This window comes from Gnatocerus cornutus, unplaced genomic scaffold, assembly GCF_029298725.1.
Source record: "Gnatocerus cornutus isolate USDA-ARS CGAHR unplaced genomic scaffold, icGnaCorn1.1 ctg00000032.1, whole genome shotgun sequence".
Lineage (NCBI taxonomy): Eukaryota > Metazoa > Arthropoda > Insecta > Coleoptera > Tenebrionidae > Gnatocerus > Gnatocerus cornutus.
Genome location: NW_028275381.1, coordinates 1440378 through 1460664, shown reverse-complemented (window position 1 = coordinate 1460664; position 20287 = coordinate 1440378).

Sequence of the window (20287 nt, the reverse complement as noted above, 5' to 3'; positions counted from 1 at the left end):
ATTCAACGGCTGAATTGCAAGAAAACAGCAAAATTCTGCACGAAATCATCAAAATTCTTAGAGAAAACCGCATATTTCGATGCAAAACGACGATTTCTCGCCGATTTTTGTTGTTTTCTGGCTTGAATTTGCAAAGAAGAGCACAAAATCTACAAAATCATCACTTTTTACCAAGATTCAACGACTGAATTGCAAGAAAACAGCAGAATTCTGCACGAAATCATCAAAATTCTTAGAGAAAACCGCATATCTCGATGCAAAACGACGATTTCTCGCCGATTTTCGTGGTTTTCTGGCTTGAATTCGCAAAGAAGAGCACGAAATCTACAAAATCATGACTTTTTACCAAGATTCAACGGCTGAATTGCAAGAAAACAGCTGAATTCTGCACGAAATCATCAAAATTCTTACAGAAAACCGCATATTTCGATGCAAAACGATTATTTCTCGCCGATTTTCGTTGTTTTCTGGCATGAATTCGCAAAGAAGAGCACTAAATCTACAAAATCATGACTTTTTACTAGGATTCAACGGCTGAATTGCAAGAAAACAGCAGAATTCTGCACGAAATCATCAAAATTCTTACAGAAAACCGCATATTTTGATGCAAAACGACGATTTCTCGCCGATTTTCGTTGTTTTCTGGCTTGAATTCGCAAAGAAGAGCACGAAATCTACAAAATCATGACTTTTTACCATGATTCAACGGCTGAATTGCAAGAAAACAGCAGAATTCTGCACTAAATCATCAAAATTCTTAGAGAAAACTGCATATTTCGATGCAAAACAACGATTTCTCGCCGATTTTCGTTGTTTTCTATCTTGAATTCGCCAAGAAGAGCATGAAATCTACAAAATCATGACTTTTTACTTAGATTCAACCGCTGAATTGCAAGAAAACAGCAGAATTCTGCACGAAATCATCAAAATTCTTACAGAAAACCGCATATTTCGATGCAAAACGACGATTTCTCGCCGATTTTCGTTGTTTTCTGGCTTGAATTCGCAAAGAAGAGCACGAAATCTACAAAATCATGACTTTTTACCAAGATTCAACGGCTGAATTGCAAGAAAACAGCAGAATTCTGCACGAAATCAACAAAATTCTTACAGAAAACCGCATATTTCGATGCAAAACGACGATTTCTCGCCGATTTTCGTTGTTTTCTGGCATGAATTCGCAAAGAAGAGCACGAAATCTACAAAATCATGACTTTTTACCAAGATTCAACGGCTGAATTGCAAGAAAACAGCAGAATTCTGCACGAAATCATCAAAATTCTTAGAGAAAACCGCATATTTCGATGCAAAACGACGATTTCTCGCCGATTTTCGTTGTTTTCTGGCTTGAATTCGCAAAGAAGAGCACGAAATCTACAAAATCATGACTTTTTACCAAGATTCAACGGCTGAATCACAAGAAAACAGCAGAATTCTGCACGAAATCATCAAAATTCTTACAAAAAACCGCATATTTCGATGCAAAACGACGATTTCTCGCCGATTTTCGTTGTTTTCTGGCATGAATTTGCAAAGAAGAGCACGAAATCTACAAAATCATGACTTTTTACCAAGATTCAACATCTGAATTGCAAGAAAACAGCAGAAATCTGCACGAAATCATCAAAATTCTTAGAGAAAACCGCATATTTCGATGCAAAACGACGATTTCTCGCTGATTTTCGTTGTTTTCTATCTTGAATTCGCAAAGAAGAGCACGAAATCTACAAAATCATGCCTTTTTACCAAGATTCAACGGCTGAATTGCAAGAAAACAGCAGATTTCTGCACGAAATCATCAAAATTCTTAGAGAAAACTGCATATTTCGAGGCAAAACAACGATTTCTCGCCGATTTTCGTTATTTTCTATCTTGAATTGGCCAAGAAGAGCACGAAATCTACAAAATCATGACTTTTTACCTAGATTCAACGGCTGAATTGCAAGAAAACAGCAAAATTCTGCACGAAATCATCAAAATTCTTAGAGAAAACCGCATATTTCGATGCAAAACGACGATTTCTCGCCGATTTTTGTTGTTTTCTGGCTTGAATTTGCAAAGAAGAGCACAAAATCTACAAAATCATCACTTTTTACCAAGATTCAACGACTGAATGCAAGAAAACAGCAGAATTCTGCACGAAATCATCAAAATTCTTAGAGAAAACCGCATATCTCGATGCAAAACGACGATTTCTCGCCGATTTTCGTGGTTTTCTGGCTTGAATTTGCAAAGAAGAGCACGAAATCTACAAAATCATGACTTTTTACCAAGATTCAACGGCTGAATTGCAAGAAAACAGCTGAATTCTGCACGAAATCATCAAAATTCTTACAGAAAACCGCATATTTCGATGCAAAACGATTATTTCTCGCCGATTTTCGTTGTTTTCTGGCATGAATTCGCAAAGAAGAGCACTAAATCTACAAAATGATGACTTTTTACTAGGATTCAACGGCTGAATTGCAAGAAAACAGCAGAATTCTGCACGAAATCATAAAAATTCTTACAGAAAACCGCATATTTTGATGCAAAACGACGATTTCTCGCCGATTTTCGTTGTTTTCTGGCTTAAATTCGCAAAGAAGAGCACGAAATCTACAAAATCATGACTTTTTACCAAGATTCAACGGCTGAATTGCAAGAAAACAGCAGAATTCTGCACGAAATCATCAAAATTCTTAGAGAAAACTGCATATTTCGATGCAAAACAACGATTTCTCGCCGATTTTCATTGTTTTCTATCTTGAATTCGCCAAGAAGAGCACGAAATCTACAAAATCATGACTTTTTACCTAGATTCAACCGCTGAATTGCAAGAAAACAGCAGAATTTTGCACGAAATCATCAAAATTCTTACAGAAAACCGCATATTTCGATGCAAAACGATTATTTCTCGCCGATTTTCGTTGTTTTCTGGCATGAATTCGCGAAGAAGAGCACGAAATCTACAAAATCATGACTTTTTACTACGATTCAACGGCTGAATTGCAAGAAAACAGCAGAATTCTGCACGAAATCATCAAAATTCTTACAGAAAACCGCATATTTTGATGCAAAACGACGATTTCTCGCCGATTTTCGTTGTTTTCTGGCTTGAATTCGCAAAGAAGAGCACGAAATCTACAAAATCATGACTTTTTACCAAGATTCAACGGCTGAATTGCAAGGAAACAGCAGAATTCAGCACGAAATCATCAAAATTCTTAGAGAAAACTGCATATTTCGATGCAAAACAACGATTTCTCGCCGATTTTCGTTGTTTCCTATCTCGAATTCGCCAAGAAGAGCACGAAATCTACAAAATCATGACTTTTTACCTAGTTTCAACCGCTGAATTGCAAGAAAACAGCAGAATTTTGCACGAAATCATCAAAATTCTTACAGAAAACCGCATATTTCGATGCAAAACGACGATTTCTCGCCGATTTTCGTTGTTTTCTGGCTTGAATTCGCAAAGAAGAGCACGAAATCTACAAAATCATGACTTTTTACCAAGGTTCAACGGCTGAATTGCAAGAAAACAGCAGAATTCTGCACGAAATCATCAAAATTCTTACAGAAAACCGCATATTTCGATGCAAAACGACGATTTCTCGCCGATTTTCGTTGTTTTCTGGCATGAATTCGCAAAGAAGAGCACGAAATCTACAAAATCATGACTTTTTACCAAGATTCAACGGCTGAATTGCAAGAAAACAGCAGAATTCTGCACGAAATCATCAAAATTCTTAGAGAAAACCGCATATTTCGATGCAAAACGACGATTTCTCGCTGATTTTCGTTCTTTTCCATCTTGATTTTGCAAAGAAGAGCACGAAATCTACAAAATCATGACTTTTTACCAAGATTCAACGGCTCAATTGCAAGAAAACAGCAGAATTCTGCACGAAATCGTCAAAATTCTTAGAGAAAACCGCATATTTCGATGCAAAACGACGATTTCTCGCCGATTTTCGTTGTTTTCTGGCTTGAATTCGCAAAGAAGAGCACGAAATCTACAAAATCATCACTTTTTACCAAGATTCAACGGCTGAATTGCAAGAAAACAGCAGAATTCTGCACGAAATCATTAAAATTCTTAGAGAAAACCGCATATTTCGATGCAAAACGACGATTTCTCGCCGATTTTCGTTGTTTTCTGGCATGAATTTGCAAAGAAGAGCACGAAATCTACAAAATCATGACTTTTTATCGAGATTCAACGGCTGAATTGCAAGAAAACAGCAGAATTCTGCACGAAATCGTCAAAATTCTTAGAGAAAACCGCATATTTCGATGCAAAACGACGATTTCTCGCCGATTTTCGTTGTTTTCTGGCTTGAATTCGCAAAGAAGAGCACGAAATCTACAAAATCATCACTTTTTACCAAGATTCAACGGCTGAATTGCAAGAAAACAGCAGAATTCTGCACGAAATCATCAAAATTCTTACAGAAAACCGCATATTTCGATGCAAAACGACGATTTCTCGCCGATTTTCGTTGTTTTCTATCTTGAATTCGCAAAGAAGAGCACGAAATCTACAAAATCATGACTTTATACCAAGCTTCAACGGCTGAATTGCAAGAAAACAGCAGAATTTTGCACGAAATCATCAAAATTCTTAGAGAAAACCGCATATTTCGATGCAAAACGACGATTTCTCGCTGATTTTCGTTGTTTTCTGGCTTGAATTCGCGAAGAAGAGCACGAAATCTACAAAATCATCACTTTTTTCCAAGATTCAACGGCTGAATTGCAAGAAAACAGCAGAATTCTGCACGAAATCATCAAAATTCTTAGAGAAAACCGCATATTTCGATGCAAAACGACGATTTCTCGCTGATTTTCGTTGTTTTCTATCTTGAATTCGCAAAGAAAAGCACGGAATCTACAAAATCATGACTTTTTACCAAGATTCAACGGCTGAATTGCAAGAAAACAGCAGAATTCTGCACGAAATCATCAAAATTCTTACAGAAAACCGCATATTTCGATGCAAAACGACGATTTCTCGCCGATTTTCGTTGTTTTCTGGCTTGAATTCGCAAAGAAGAGCACGAAATCTACAAAATTATGACTTTTTACCAAGATTCAACGGCTGAATTGCAAGAAAACAGCAGAATTCTGCACGAAATCATCAAAATTCTTACAGAAAACCGCATTTTTCGATGCAAAACGACTATTTCTCGCCGATTTTCGTTGTTTTCTGGCTTGAATTCGCAAAGAAGAGCACGAAATCTACAAAATCATGATTTTTACCAAGATTCAACGGCTGAATTGCAAGAAAACAGTAAAATTCTGCACGAAATCATCAAAATTCTTACAGAAAACCGCATATTTCGATGCAAAACAACGATTTCTCGCCGATTTTCGTTGCTTTCTGGCTTGAATTCGCAAAGAAGAGCACTAAATCTACAAAATCATCACTTTTTACCAAGATTCTTCAGCTGAATTGCAAGAAAACAGCAGAATTCTGCACGAAATCATCAAAAGTCTTACAGAAAACCGCATATTTTGATGCAAAACGACGATTTCTCGCCGATTTTCGTTGTTTTCTGGCTTGAATTCGCAAAGAAGAGCACGAAATCTACAAAATCATGACTTTTTACCAAGATTCAACGGCTGAATTGCAAGAAAACAGCAGAATTCTGCACGAAATCATCAAAATTCTTAGAGAAAACTGCATATTTCGATGCAAAACAACGATTTCTCGCCGATTTTCGTTGTTTTCTGGCTTGAATTCGCAAAGAAGAGCACGAAATATACAAAATCATGACTTTTTACTAAGATTCAACGGCTGAATTAGAAGAAAACAGCAGAATTCTGCACGAAATCATCAAAATTCTTACAGAAAACCGCATATTTCGATGCAAAACGACGATTTCTCGCCGATTTTCGTTGTTTTCTGGCATGAATTTGCAAAGAAGAGCACGAAATCTACAAAATCATGACTTTTTACCAAGATTCAACGGCTGAATTGCAAGAAAACAGCTGAATTCTGCACGAAATCATCAAAATTCTTACAGAAAACCGCATATTTCGATGCAAAACGATTATTTCTCGCCGATTTTCGTTGTTTTCTGGCATGAATTCGCAAAGAAGAGCACGAAATCTACAAAATCAAGACTTTTTACCACGATTCAACCGCTGAATTGCAAGAAAACAGCAGAATTCTGCACGAAATCATCAAAATTCTTACAGAAAACCGCATATTTCGACGCAAAACGACGATTTCTCGCCGATTTTCGTTGTTTTCTGGCTTGAATTCGCAAAGAAGAGCACGAAATCTACAAAATCATGTCTTTTTACCAAGATTCATCGGCTGAATTGCAAGAAAACAGCAGAATTCTGCACAAAATCATCAAAATTCTTACAGAAAACCGCATTTTTCGATGCAAAACGACGATTTCTCGCCGATTTTCGTTGTTTTCTCTCTTGAATTCGCAAAGAAGAGCACGAAATCTACAAAATCATGACTTTTTACCAAGATTCAAAATCATGACTTTTTACCTAGATTCAACGGCTGAATTGCAAGAAAACAGCAGAATTCTGCACGAAATCATCAAAATTCTTACAGAAAACCGCATATTTCGATGCAAAACGACGATTTCTCGCCGATTTTCGTTGTTTTTTGGCTTGAATTCGCAAAGAAGAGCACGAGATCTACAAAATCATGACTTTTTACCAAGATTCAACGGCTGAATTGCAAGAAAACAGCAGAATTCTGCACGAAATCATCAAAATTCTTACAGAAAACCGCATATTTCGATGCAAAACGACGATTTCTCGCCGATCTTCGTTGTTTTCTGGCAAGAATTTGCAAAGAAGAGCACGAAATCTACAAAATCATGACTTTTTACCAAGATTCAACGGCCGAATTGCAAGAAAACAACAGAATTCTGCACGAAATCATCAAAATTCTTAGAGAAAACCGCATATTTCGATGCAAAACGACGATTTCTCGCTGATTTTCGTTGTTTTCTATCTTGAATTCGCAAAGAAGAGCACGAAATCTACAAAATCATGACTTTTTACCAAGATTCAACGGCTGAATTGCAAGAAAACAGCAGAATTCTGCACGAAATCGTCAAAATTCTTAGAGAAAACCGCATATTTCGATGCAAAACGACGATTTCTCGCCGATTTTCGTTGTTTTCTGGCTTGAATTCGCAAAGAAGAGCACGAAATCTACAAAATCATCACATTTTACCAAGATTCTACGGCTGAATTGCAAGAAAACAGCAGAATTTTGCACGAAATCATCAAAATTCTTAGAGAAAACTGCATATTTATTTCTCGCCGATTTTCGTTGTTTTCTATCTTGAATTCGCCAAGAAGAGCACGAAATCTACAAAATCATGACTTTTTACCTAGATTCAACGGCTGAATTGCAAGAAAACAGCCGAATTCTGCACGAAATCATCAAAATTCTTAGAGAAAACCGCATATTTCGATGCAAAACGACGATTTCTCGCCGATTTTCGTTGTTTTTTGGCTTGAATTCGCAAAGAAGAGCACGAGATCTTCAAAATCATGACTTTTTACCAAGATTCAACGGCTGAATTGCAAGAAAACAGCAGAATTCTGCACGAAATCATCAAAATTCTTACAGAAAACCGCATATTTCGATGCAAAACGACGATTTCTCGCCAATTTTCGTTGTTTTCTGGCATGAATTCGCAAAGAAGAGCACGAAATCTACAAAATCATGACTTTTTACCAAGATTCAACGGCTGAATTGCAAGAAAACAGCAGAATTCTGCACGAAATCATCAAAATTTTTAGAGAAAACTGCATATTTCGATGCAAAACAACGATTTCTCGCCGATTTTCGTTGTTTTCTATCTTGAATTCGCCAAGAAGAGCACGAAATCTACAAAATCATGACTTTTTACCTAGATTGAACGGCTGAATTGCAAGAAAACAGCAGAATTCTGCACGAAATCATCAATATTCTTAGAGAAAACCGCATATTTTGATGCAAAACGACGATTTCTCGCTGATTTTCGTTGTTTTCTCTCTTGAATTCGCAAAGAAGAGCACAAAATCTACAAAATCATGACTTTTTACCAAGATTCAACGGCTGAATTGCAAGAAAACAGCAGAATTCTGCACGAAATTTTCAAAATTCTTAGAGAAAACCGCATATTTCGATGCAAAACGACGATTTCTCGCCGATTTTCGTTGTTTTCTGGCTTGAATTCGCAAAGAAGAGCACGAAATCTACAAAATCATCACTTTTTACCAAGATTCTACGGCTGAAGTGCAAGAAAACAGCAGAATTCTGCACGAAATCATCAAAATTTTTAGAGAAAACTGCATATTTCGATGCAAAACAACGATTTCTCGCCGATTTTCGTTGTTTTCTATCTTGAATTCGCCAAGAAGAGCACGAAATCTACAAAATCATGACTTTTTACCTAGATTGAACGGCTGAATTGCAAGAAAACAGCAGAATTCTGCACGAAATCATCAAAATTCTTACAGAAAACCGCATATTTCGATGCAAAACGACGATTTCTCGCCAATTTTCGTTGTTTTCTATCTTGAATTCGCAAAGAAGAGCACGAAATCTACAAAATCATGACTTTTTACCAAGATTCAACGGCTGAATTGCAAGAAAACAGCAGAATTCTGCACGAAATCGTCAAAATTCTTTGAGAAAACCGCATATTTCGATGCAAAACGACGATTTCTCGCCGATTTTCGTTGTTTTTTGGCTTGAATTCGCAAAGAAGAGCACGAGATCTACAAAATCATGACTTTTTACCAAGATTCAACGGCTGAATTGCAAGAAAACAGCAGAATTCTGCACGAAATCATCAAAATTCTTACAGAAAACCGCATATTTCGATGCAAAACGACGATTTCTCGCCGATCTTCGTTGTTTTCTGGCAAGAATTTGCAAAGAAGAGCACGAAATCTACAAAATCATGTCTTTTTACCAAGATTCAACTGCTGAATTGCATGAAAACAACAGAATTCTGCACGAAATCATCAAAATTCTTAGAGAAAACCGCATATTTCGATGCAAAACGACGATTTCTCGCTGATTTTCGTTGTTTTCTATCTTGAATTCGCAAAGAAGAGCACGAAATCTACAAAATCATGACTTTTTACCAAGATTCAACGGCTGACTTGCAAGAAAACAGCAGAATTCTGCACGAAATCGTCAAAATTCTTAGAGAAAACCGCATATTTCGATGCAAAACGACGATTTCTCGCCGATTTTCGTTGTTTTCTGGCTTGAATTCGCAAAGAAGAGCACGAAATCTACAAAATCATCACTTTTTACCAAGATTCTACGGCTGAATTGCAAGAAAACAGCAGAATTTTGCACGAAATCATCAAAATTCTTAGAGAAAACTGCATATTTATTTCTCGCCGATTTTCGTTGTTTTCTATCTTGAATTCGCCAAGAAGAGCACGAAATCTACAAAATCATGACTTTTTACCTAGATTCAACGGCTGAATTGCAAGAAAACAGCAGAATTCTGCACGAAATCATCAAAATTCTTAGAGAAAACCGCATATCTCGATGCAAAACGACGATTTCTCGCCGATTTTCGTGGTTTTCTGGCTTGAATTTGCAAAGAAGAGCACGAAATCTACAAAATCATGACTTTTTACCAAGATTCAACGGCTGAATTGCAAGAAAACAGCTGAATTCTGCACGAAATCATCAAAATTCTTACAGAAAACCGCATATTTCGATGCAAAACGATTATTTCTCGCCGATTTTCGTTGTTTTCTGGCATGAATTCGCAAAGAAGAGCACTAAATCTACAAAATGATGACTTTTTACTAGGATTCAACGGCTGAATTGCAAGAAAACAGCAGAATTCTGCACGAAATCATAAAAATTCTTACAGAAAACCGCATATTTTGATGCAAAACGACGATTTCTCGCCGATTTTCGTTGTTTTCTGGCTTAAATTCGCAAAGAAGAGCACGAAATCTACAAAATCATGACTTTTTACCAAGATTCAACGGCTGAATTGCAAGAAAACAGCAGAATTCTGCACGAAATCATCAAAATTCTTAGAGAAAACTGCATATTTCGATGCAAAACAACGATTTCTCGCCGATTTTCATTGTTTTCTATCTTGAATTCGCCAAGAAGAGCACGAAATCTACAAAATCATGACTTTTTACCTAGATTCATCCGCTGAATTGCAAGAAAACAGCAGAATTTTGCACGAAATCATCAAAATTCTTACAGAAAACCGCATATTTCGATGCAAAACGATTATTTCTCGCCGATTTTCGTTGTTTTCTGGCATGAATTCGCGAAGAAGAGCACGAAATCTACAAAATCATGACTTTTTACTACGATTCAACGGCTGAATTGCAAGAAAACAGCAGAATTCTGCACGAAATCATCAAAATTCTTACAGAAAACCGCATATTTTGATGCAAAACGACGATTTCTCGCCGATTTTCGTTGTTTTCTGGCTTGAATTCGCAAAGAAGAGCACGAAATCTACAAAATCATGACTTTTTACCAAGATTCAACGGCTGAATTGCAAGAAAACAGCAGAATTCAGCACGAAATCATCAAAATTCTTAGAGAAAACTGCATATTTCGATGCAAAACAACGATTTCTCGCCGATTTTCGTTGTTTCCTATCTCGAATTCGCCAAGAAGAGCACGAAATCTACAAAATCATGACTTTTTACCTAGTTTCAACCGCTGAATTGCAAGAAAACAGCAGAATTTTGCACGAAATCATCAAAATTCTTACAGAAAACCGCATATTTCGATGCAAAACGACGATTTCTCGCCGATTTTCGTTGTTTTCTGGCTTGAATTCGCAAAGAAGAGCACGAAATCTACAAAATCATGACTTTTTACCAAGGTTCAACGGCTGAATTGCAAGAAAACAGCAGAATTCTGCACGAAATCATCAAAATTCTTACAGAAAACCGCATATTTCGATGCAAAACGACGATTTCTCGCCGATTTTCGTTGTTTTCTGGCATGAATTCGCAAAGAAGAGCACGAAATCTACAAAATCATGACTTTTTACCAAGATTCAACGGCTGAATTGCAAGAAAACAGCAGAATTCTGCACGAAATCATCAAAATTCTTAGAGAAAACCGCATATTTCGATGCAAAACGACGATTTCTCGCTGATTTTCGTTCTTTTCCATCTTGATTTTGCAAAGAAGAGCACGAAATCTACAAAATCATGACTTTTTACCAAGATTCAACGGCTCAATTGCAAGAAAACAGCAGAATTCTGCACGAAATCGTCAAAATTCTTAGAGAAAACCGCATATTTCGATGCAAAACGACGATTTCTCGCCGATTTTCGTTGTTTTCTGGCTTGAATTCGCAAAGAAGAGCACGAAATCTACAAAATCATCACTTTTTACCAAGATTCAACGGCTGAATTGCAAGAAAACAGCAGAATTCTGCACGAAATCATTAAAATTCTTAGAGAAAACCGCATATTTCGATGCAAAACGACGATTTCTCGCCGATTTTCGTTGTTTTCTGGCATGAATTTGCAAAGAAGAGCACGAAATCTACAAAATCATGACTTTTTATCAAGATTCAACGGCTGAATTGCAAGAAAACAGCAGAATTCTGCACGAAATCGTCAAAATTCTTAGAGAAAACCGCATATTTCGATGCAAAACGACGATTTCTCGCCGATTTTCGTTGTTTTCTGGCTTGAATTCGCAAAGAAGAGCACGAAATCTACAAAATCATCACTTTTTACCAAGATTCAACGGCTGAATTGCAAGAAAACAGCAGAATTCTGCACGAAATCATCAAAATTCTTACAGAAAACCGCATATTTCGATGCAAAACGACGATTTCTCGCCGATTTTCGTTGTTTTCTATCTTGAATTCGCAAAGAAGAGCACGAAATCTACAAAATCATGACTTTATACCAAGCTTCAACGGCTGAATTGCAAGAAAACAGCAGAATTTTGCACGAAATCATCAAAATTCTTAGAGAAAACCGCATATTTCGATGCAAAACGACGATTTCTCGCTGATTTTCGTTGTTTTCTGGCTTGAATTCGCGAAGAAGAGCACGAAATCTACAAAATCATCACTTTTTACCAAGATTCAACGGCTGAATTGCAAGAAAACAGCAGAATTCTGCACGAAATCATCAAAATTCTTAGAGAAAACCGCATATTTCGATGCAAAACGACGATTTCTCGCTGATTTTCGTTGTTTTCTATCTTGAATTCGCAAAGAAAAGCACGGAATCTACAAAATCATGACTTTTTACCAAGATTCAACGGCTGAATTGCAAGAAAACAGCAGAATTCTGCACGAAATCATCAAAATTCTTACAGAAAACCGCATATTTCGATGCAAAACGACGATTTCTCGCCGATTTTCGTTGTTTTCTGGCTTGAATTCGCAAAGAAGAGCACGAAATCTACAAAATTATGACTTTTTACCAAGATTCAACGGCTGAATTGCAAGAAAACAGCAGAATTCTGCACGAAATCATCAAAATTCTTACAGAAAACCGCATTTTTCGATGCAAAACGACTATTTCTCGCCGATTTTCGTTGTTTTCTGGCTTGAATTCGCAAAGAAGAGCACGAAATCTACAAAATCATGATTTTTACCAAGATTCAACGGCTGAATTGCAAGAAAACAGTAAAATTCTGCACGAAATCATCAAAATTCTTACAGAAAACCGCATATTTCGATGCAAAACAACGATTTCTCGCCGATTTTCGTTGCTTTCTGGCTTGAATTCGCAAAGAAGAGCACTAAATCTACAAAATCATCACTTTTTACCAAGATTCTTCAGCTGAATTGCAAGAAAACAGCAGAATTCTGCACGAAATCATCAAAAGTCTTACAGAAAACCGCATATTTTGATGCAAAACGACGATTTCTCGCCGATTTTCGTTGTTTTCTGGCTTGAATTCGCAAAGAAGAGCACGAAATCTACAAAATCATGACTTTTTACCAAGATTCAACGGCTGAATTGCAAGAAAACAGCAGAATTCTGCACGAAATCATCAAAATTCTTAGAGAAAACTGCATATTTCGATGCAAAACAACGATTTCTCGCCGATTTTCGTTGTTTTCTGGCTTGAATTCGCAAAGAAGAGCACGAAATATACAAAATCATGACTTTTTACTAAGATTCAACGGCTGAATTAGAAGAAAACAGCAGAATTCTGCACGAAATCATCAAAATTCTTACAGAAAACCGCATATTTCGATGCAAAACGACGATTTCTCGCCGATTTTCGTTGTTTTCTGGCATGAATTTGCAAAGAAGAGCACGAAATCTACAAAATCATGACTTTTTACCAAGATTCAACGGCTGAATTGCAAGAAAACAGCTGAATTCTGCACGAAATCATCAAAATTCTTACAGAAAACCGCATATTTCGATGCAAAACGATTATTTCTCGCCGATTTTCGTTGTTTTCTGGCATGAATTCGCAAAGAAGAGCACGAAATCTACAAAATCAAGACTTTTTACCACGATTCAACCGCTGAATTGCAAGAAAACAGCAGAATTCTGCACGAAATCATCAAAATTCTTACAGAAAACCGCATATTTCGACGCAAAACGACGATTTCTCGCCGATTTTCGTTGTTTTCTGGCTTGAATTCGCAAAGAAGAGCACGAAATCTACAAAATCATGTCTTTTTACCAAGATTCATCGGCTGAATTGCAAGAAAACAGCAGAATTCTGCACAAAATCATCAAAATTCTTACAGAAAACCGCATTTTTCGATGCAAAACGACGATTTCTCGCCGATTTTCGTTGTTTTCTCTCTTGAATTCGCAAAGAAGAGCACGAAATCTACAAAATCATGACTTTTTACCAAGATTCAAAATCATGACTTTTTACCTAGATTCAACGGCTGAATTGCAAGAAAACAGCAGAATTCTGCACGAAATCATCAAAATTCTTACAGAAAACCGCATTTTTCGATGCAAAACGACGATTTCTCGCCGATTTTCGTTGTTTTCTCTCTTGAATTCGCAAAGAAGAGCACGAAATCTACAAAATCATGACTTTTTACCAAGATTCAACGGCTGAATTGCAAGAAAACAGCTGAATTCTGCACGAAATCATCAAAATTCTTACAGAAAACCGCATATTTCGATGCAAAACGACGATTTCTCGCCGATTTTCGTTGTTTTTTGGCTTGAATTCGCAAAGAAGAGCACGAGATCTACAAAATCATGACTTTTTACCAAGATTCAACGGCTGAATTGCAAGAAAACAGCAGAATTCTGCACGAAATCATCAAAATTCTTACAGAAAATCGCATATTTCGATGCAAAACGACGATTTCTCGCCGATCTTCGTTGTTTTCTGGCAAGAATTTGCAAAGAAGAGCACGAAATCTACAAAATCATGACTTTTTACCAAGATTCAACGGCTGAATTGCAAGAAAACAACAGAATTCTGCACGAAATCATCAAAATTCTTAGAGAAAACCGCATATTTCGATGCAAAACGACGATTTCTCGCTGATTTTCGTTGTTTTCTATCTTGAATTCGCAAAGAAGAGCACGAAATCTACAAAATCATGACTTTTTACCAAGATTCAACGGCTGAATTGCAAGAAAACAGCAGAATTCTGCACGAAATCGTCAAAATTCTTAGAGAAAACCGCATATTTCGATGCAAAACGACGATTTCTCGCCGATTTTCGTTGTTTTCTGGCTTGAATTCGCAAAGAAGAGCACGAAATCTACAAAATCATCACATTTTACCAAGATTCTACGGCTGAATTGCAAGAAAACAGCAGAATTTTGCACGAAATCATCAAAATTCTTAGAGAAAACTGCATATTTATTTCTCGCCGATTTTCGTTGTTTTCTATCTTGAATTCGCCAAGAAGAGCACGAAATCTACAAAATCATGACTTTTTACCTAGATTCAACGGCTGAATTGCAAGAAAACAGCCGAATTCTGCACGAAATCATCAAAATTCTTAGAGAAAACCGCATATTTCGATGCAAAACGACGATTTCTCGCCGATTTTCGTTGTTTTTTGGCTTGAATTCGCAAAGAAGAGCACGAGATCTTCAAAATCATGACTTTTTACCAAGATTCAACGGCTGAATTGCAAGAAAACAGCAGAATTCTGCACGAAATCATCAAAATTCTTACAGAAAACCGCATATTTCGATGCAAAACGACGATTTCTCGCCAATTTTCGTTGTTTTCTGGCATGAATTCGCAAAGAAGAGCACGAAATCTACAAAATCATGACTTTTTACCAAGATTCAACGGCTGAATTGCAAGAAAACAGCAGAATTCTGCACGAAATCATCAAAATTTTTAGAGAAAACTGCATATTTCGATGCAAAACAACGATTTCTCGCCGATTTTCGTTGTTTTCTATCTTGAATTCGCCAAGAAGAGCACGAAATCTACAAAATCATGACTTTTTACCTAGATTGAACGGCTGAATTGCAAGAAAACAGCAGAATTCTGCACGAAATCATCAATATTCTTAGAGAAAACCGCATATTTTGATGCAAAACGACGATTTCTCGCTGATTTTCGTTGTTTTCTCTCTTGAATTCGCAAAGAAGAGCACAAAATCTACAAAATCATGACTTTTTACCAAGATTCAACGGCTGAATTGCAAGAAAACAGCAGAATTCTGCACGAAATTTTCAAAATTCTTAGAGAAAACCGCATATTTCGATGCAAAACGACGATTTCTCGCCGATTTTCGTTGTTTTCTGGCTTGAATTCGCAAAGAAGAGCACGAAATCTACAAAATCATCACTTTTTACCAAGATTCTACGGCTGAAGTGCAAGAAAACAGCAGAATTCTGCACGAAATCATCAAAATTTTTAGAGAAAACTGCATATTTCGATGCAAAACAACGATTTCTCGCCGATTTTCGTTGTTTTCTATCTTGAATTCGCCAAGAAGAGCACGAAATCTACAAAATCATGACTTTTTACCTAGATTGAACGGCTGAATTGCAAGAAAACAGCAGAATTCTGCACGAAATCATCAAAATTCTTACAGAAAACCGCATATTTCGATGCAAAACGACGATTTCTCGCCAATTTTCGTTGTTTTCTATCTTGAATTCGCAAAGAAGAGCACGAAATCTACAAAATCATGACTTTTTACCAAGATTCAACGGCTGAATTGCAAGAAAACAGCAGAATTCTGCACGAAATCGTCAAAATTCTTTGAGAAAACCGCATGTTTCGATGCAAAACGACGATTTCTCGCCGATTTTCGTTGTTTTTTGGCTTGAATTCGCAAAGAAGAGCACGAGATCTACAAAATCATGACTTTTTACCAAGATTCAACGGCTGAATTGCAAGAAAACAGCAGAATTCTGCACGAAATCATCAAAATTCTTACAGAAAACCGCATATTTCGATGCAAAACGACGATTTCTCGCCGATCTTCGTTGTTTTCTGGCAAGAATTTGCAAAGAAGAGCACGAAATCTACAAAATCATGACTTTTTACCAAGATTCAACTGCTGAATTGCATGAAAACAACAGAATTCTGCACGAAATCATCAAAATTCTTAGAGAAAACCGCATATTTCGATGCAAAACGACGATTTCTCGCTGATTTTCGTTGTTTTCTATCTTGAATTCGCAAAGAAGAGCACGAAATCTACAAAATCATGACTTTTTACCAAGATTCAACGGCTGACTTGCAAGAAAACAGCAGAATTCTGCACGAAATCGTCAAAATTCTTAGAGAAAACCGCATATTTCGATGCAAAACGACGATTTCTCGCCGATTTTCGTTGTTTTCTGGCTTGAATTCGCAAAGAAGAGCACGAAATCTACAAAATCATCACTTTTTACCAAGATTCTACGGCTGAATTGCAAGAAAACAGCAGAATTTTGCACGAAATCATCAAAATTCTTAGAGAAAACTGCATATTTATTTCTCGCCGATTTTCGTTGTTTTCTATCTTGAATTCGCCAAGAAGAGCACGAAATCTACAAAATCATGACTTTTTACCTAGATTCAACGGCTGAATTGCAAGAAAACAGCAGAATTCTGCACGAAATCATCAAAATTCTTACAGAAAACCGCATATTTCGATGCAAAACGACGATTTCTCGCCGATTTTCGTTGTTTTTTGGCTTGAATTCGCAAAGAAGAGCACGAGATCTTCAAAATCATGACTTTTTACCAAGATTCAACGGCTGAATTGCAAGAAAACAGCAGAATTCTGCACGAAATCATCAAAATTCTTACAGAAAACCGCATATTTCGATGCAAAACGACGATTTCTCGCCAATTTTCGTTGTTTTCTGGCATGAATTCGCAAAGAAGAGCACGAAATCTACAAAATCATGACTTTTTACCAAGATTCAACGGCTGAATTGCAAGAAAACAGCAGAATTCTGCACGAAATCATCAATATTCTTAGAGAAAACCGCATATTTTGATGCAAAACGACGATTTCTCGCTGATTTTCGTTGTTTTCTCTCTTGAATTCGCAAAGAAGAGCACAAAATCTACAAAATCATGACTTTTTACCAAGATTCAACGGCTGAATTGCAAGAAAACAGCAGAATTCTGCACGAAATTTTCAAAATTCTTAGAGAAAACCGCATATTTCGATGCAAAACGACGATTTCTCGCCGATTTTCGTTGTTTTCTGGCTTGAATTCGCAAAGAAGAGCACGAAATCTACAAAATCATCACTTTTTACCAAGATTCTACGGCTGAATTGCAAGAAAGCAGCAGAATTCTGCACGAAATCATCAAAATTCTTAGAGAAAACTGCATATTTCGATGCAAAACAACGATTTCTCGCCGATTTTCGTTGTTTTCTATCTTGAATTCGCAAAGAAGAGCACGAGATCTACAAAATCATGACTTTTTACCAAGATTCAACGGCTGAATTGCAAGAAAACAGCAGAATTCTGCACGAAATCATCAAAATTCTTACAGAAAACCGCATATTTCGATGCAAAACGACGATTTCTCGCCGATCTTCGTTGTTTTCTGGCAAGAATTTGCAAAGAAGAGCACGAAATCTACAAAATCATGACTTTTTGCCAAGATTCAACGGCTGAATTGCAAGAAAAAAGCAGAATTCTGCACGAAATCATCAAAATTCTTAGAGAAAACCGCATATTTCGATGCAAAACGACGATTTCTCGCTGATTTTCGTTGTTTTCTATCTTGAATTCGCAAAGAAAAGCACGGAATCTACAAAATCATGACTTTTTACCAAGATTCAACGGCTGAATTGCAAGAAAACAGCAGAATTCTGCACGAAATCATCAAAATTCTTACAGAAAACCGCATATTTCGATGCAAAACGACGATTTCTCGCCGATTTTCGTTGTTTTCTGGCTTGAATTCGCAAAGAAGAGCACGAAATCTACAAAATTATGACTTTTTACCAAGATTCAACGGCTGAATTGCAAGAAAACAGCAGAATTCTGCACGAAATCATCAAAATTCTTACAGAAAACCGCATTTTTCGATGCAAAACGACTATTTCTCGCCGATTTTCGTTGTTTTCTGGCTTGAATTCGCAAAGAAGAGCACGAAATCTACAAAATCATGATTTTTACCAAGATTCAACGGCTGAATTGCAAGAAAACAGTAAAATTCTGCACGAAATCATCAAAATTCTTACAGAAAACCGCATATTTCGATGCAAAACAACGATTTCTCGCCGATTTTCGTTGCTTTCTGGCTTGAATTCGCAAAGAAGAGCACTAAATCTACAAAATCATCACTTTTTACCAAGATTCTTCAGCTGAATTGCAAGAAAACAGCAGAATTCTGCACGAAATCATCAAAAGTCTTACAGAAAACCGCATATTTTGATGCAAAACGACGATTTCTCGCCGATTTTCGTTGTTTTCTGGCTTGAATTCGCAAAGAAGAGCACGAAATCTACAAAATCATGACTTTTTACCAAGATTCAACGGCTGAATTGCAAGAAAACAGCAGAATTCTGCACGAAATCATCAAAATTCTTAGAGAAAACTGCATATTTCGATGCAAAACAACGATTTCTCGCCGATTTTCGTTGTTTTCTGGCTTGAATTCGCAAAGAAGAGCACGAAATATACAAAATCATGACTTTTTACTAAGATTCAACGGCTGAATTAGAAGAAAACAGCAGAATTCTGCACGAAATCATCAAAATTCTTACAGAAAACCGCATATTTCGATGCAAAACGACGATTTCTCGCCGATTTTCGTTGTTTTCTGGCATGAATTTGCAAAGAAGAGCACGAAATCTACAAAATCATGACTTTTTACCAAGATTCAACGGCTGAATTGCAAGAAAACAGCTGAATTCTGCACGAAATCATCAAAATTCTTACAGAAAACCGCATATTTCGATGCAAAACGATTATTTCTCGCCGATTTTCGTTGTTTTCTGGCATGAATTCGCAAAGAAGAGCACGAAATCTACAAAATCAAGACTTTTTACCACGATTCAACCGCTGAATTGCAAGAAAACAGCAGAATTCTGCACGAAATCATCAAAATTCTTACAGAAAACCGCATATTTCGACGCAAAACGACGATTTCTCGCCGATTTTCGTTGTTTTCTGGCTTGAATTCGCAAAGAAGAGCACGAAATCTACAAAATCATGTCTTTTTACCAAGATTCATCGGCTGAATTGCAAGAAAACAGCAGAATTCTGCACAAAATCATCAAAATTCTTACAGAAAACCGCATTTTTCGATGCAAAACGACGATTTCTCGCCGATTTTCGTTGTTTTCTCTCTTGAATTCGCAAAGAAGAGCACGAAATCTACAAAATCATGACTTTTTACCAAGATTCAAAATCATGACTTTTTACCTAGATTCAACGGCTGAATTGCAAGAAAACAGCAGAATTCTGCACGAAATCATCAAAATTCTTACAGAAAACCGCATATTTCGATGCAAAACGACGATTTCTCGCCGATTTTCGTTGTTTTTTGGCTTGAATTCGCAAAGAAGAGCACGAGATCTACAAAATCATGACTTTTTACCAAGATTCAACGGCTGAATTGCAAGAAAACAGCAGAATTCTGCACGAAATCATCAAAATTCTTACAGAAAACCGCATATTTCGATGCAAAACGACGATTTCTCGCCGATCTTCGTTGTTTTCTGGCAAGAATTTGCAAAGAAGAGCACGAAATCTACAAAATCATGACTTTTTACCAAGATTCAACGGCTGAATTGCAAGAAAACAACAGAATTCTGCACGAAATCATCAAAATTCTTAGAGAAAACCGCATATTTCGATGCAAAACGACGATTTCTCGCTGATTTTCGTTGTTTTCTATCTTGAATTCGCAAAGAAGAGCACGAAA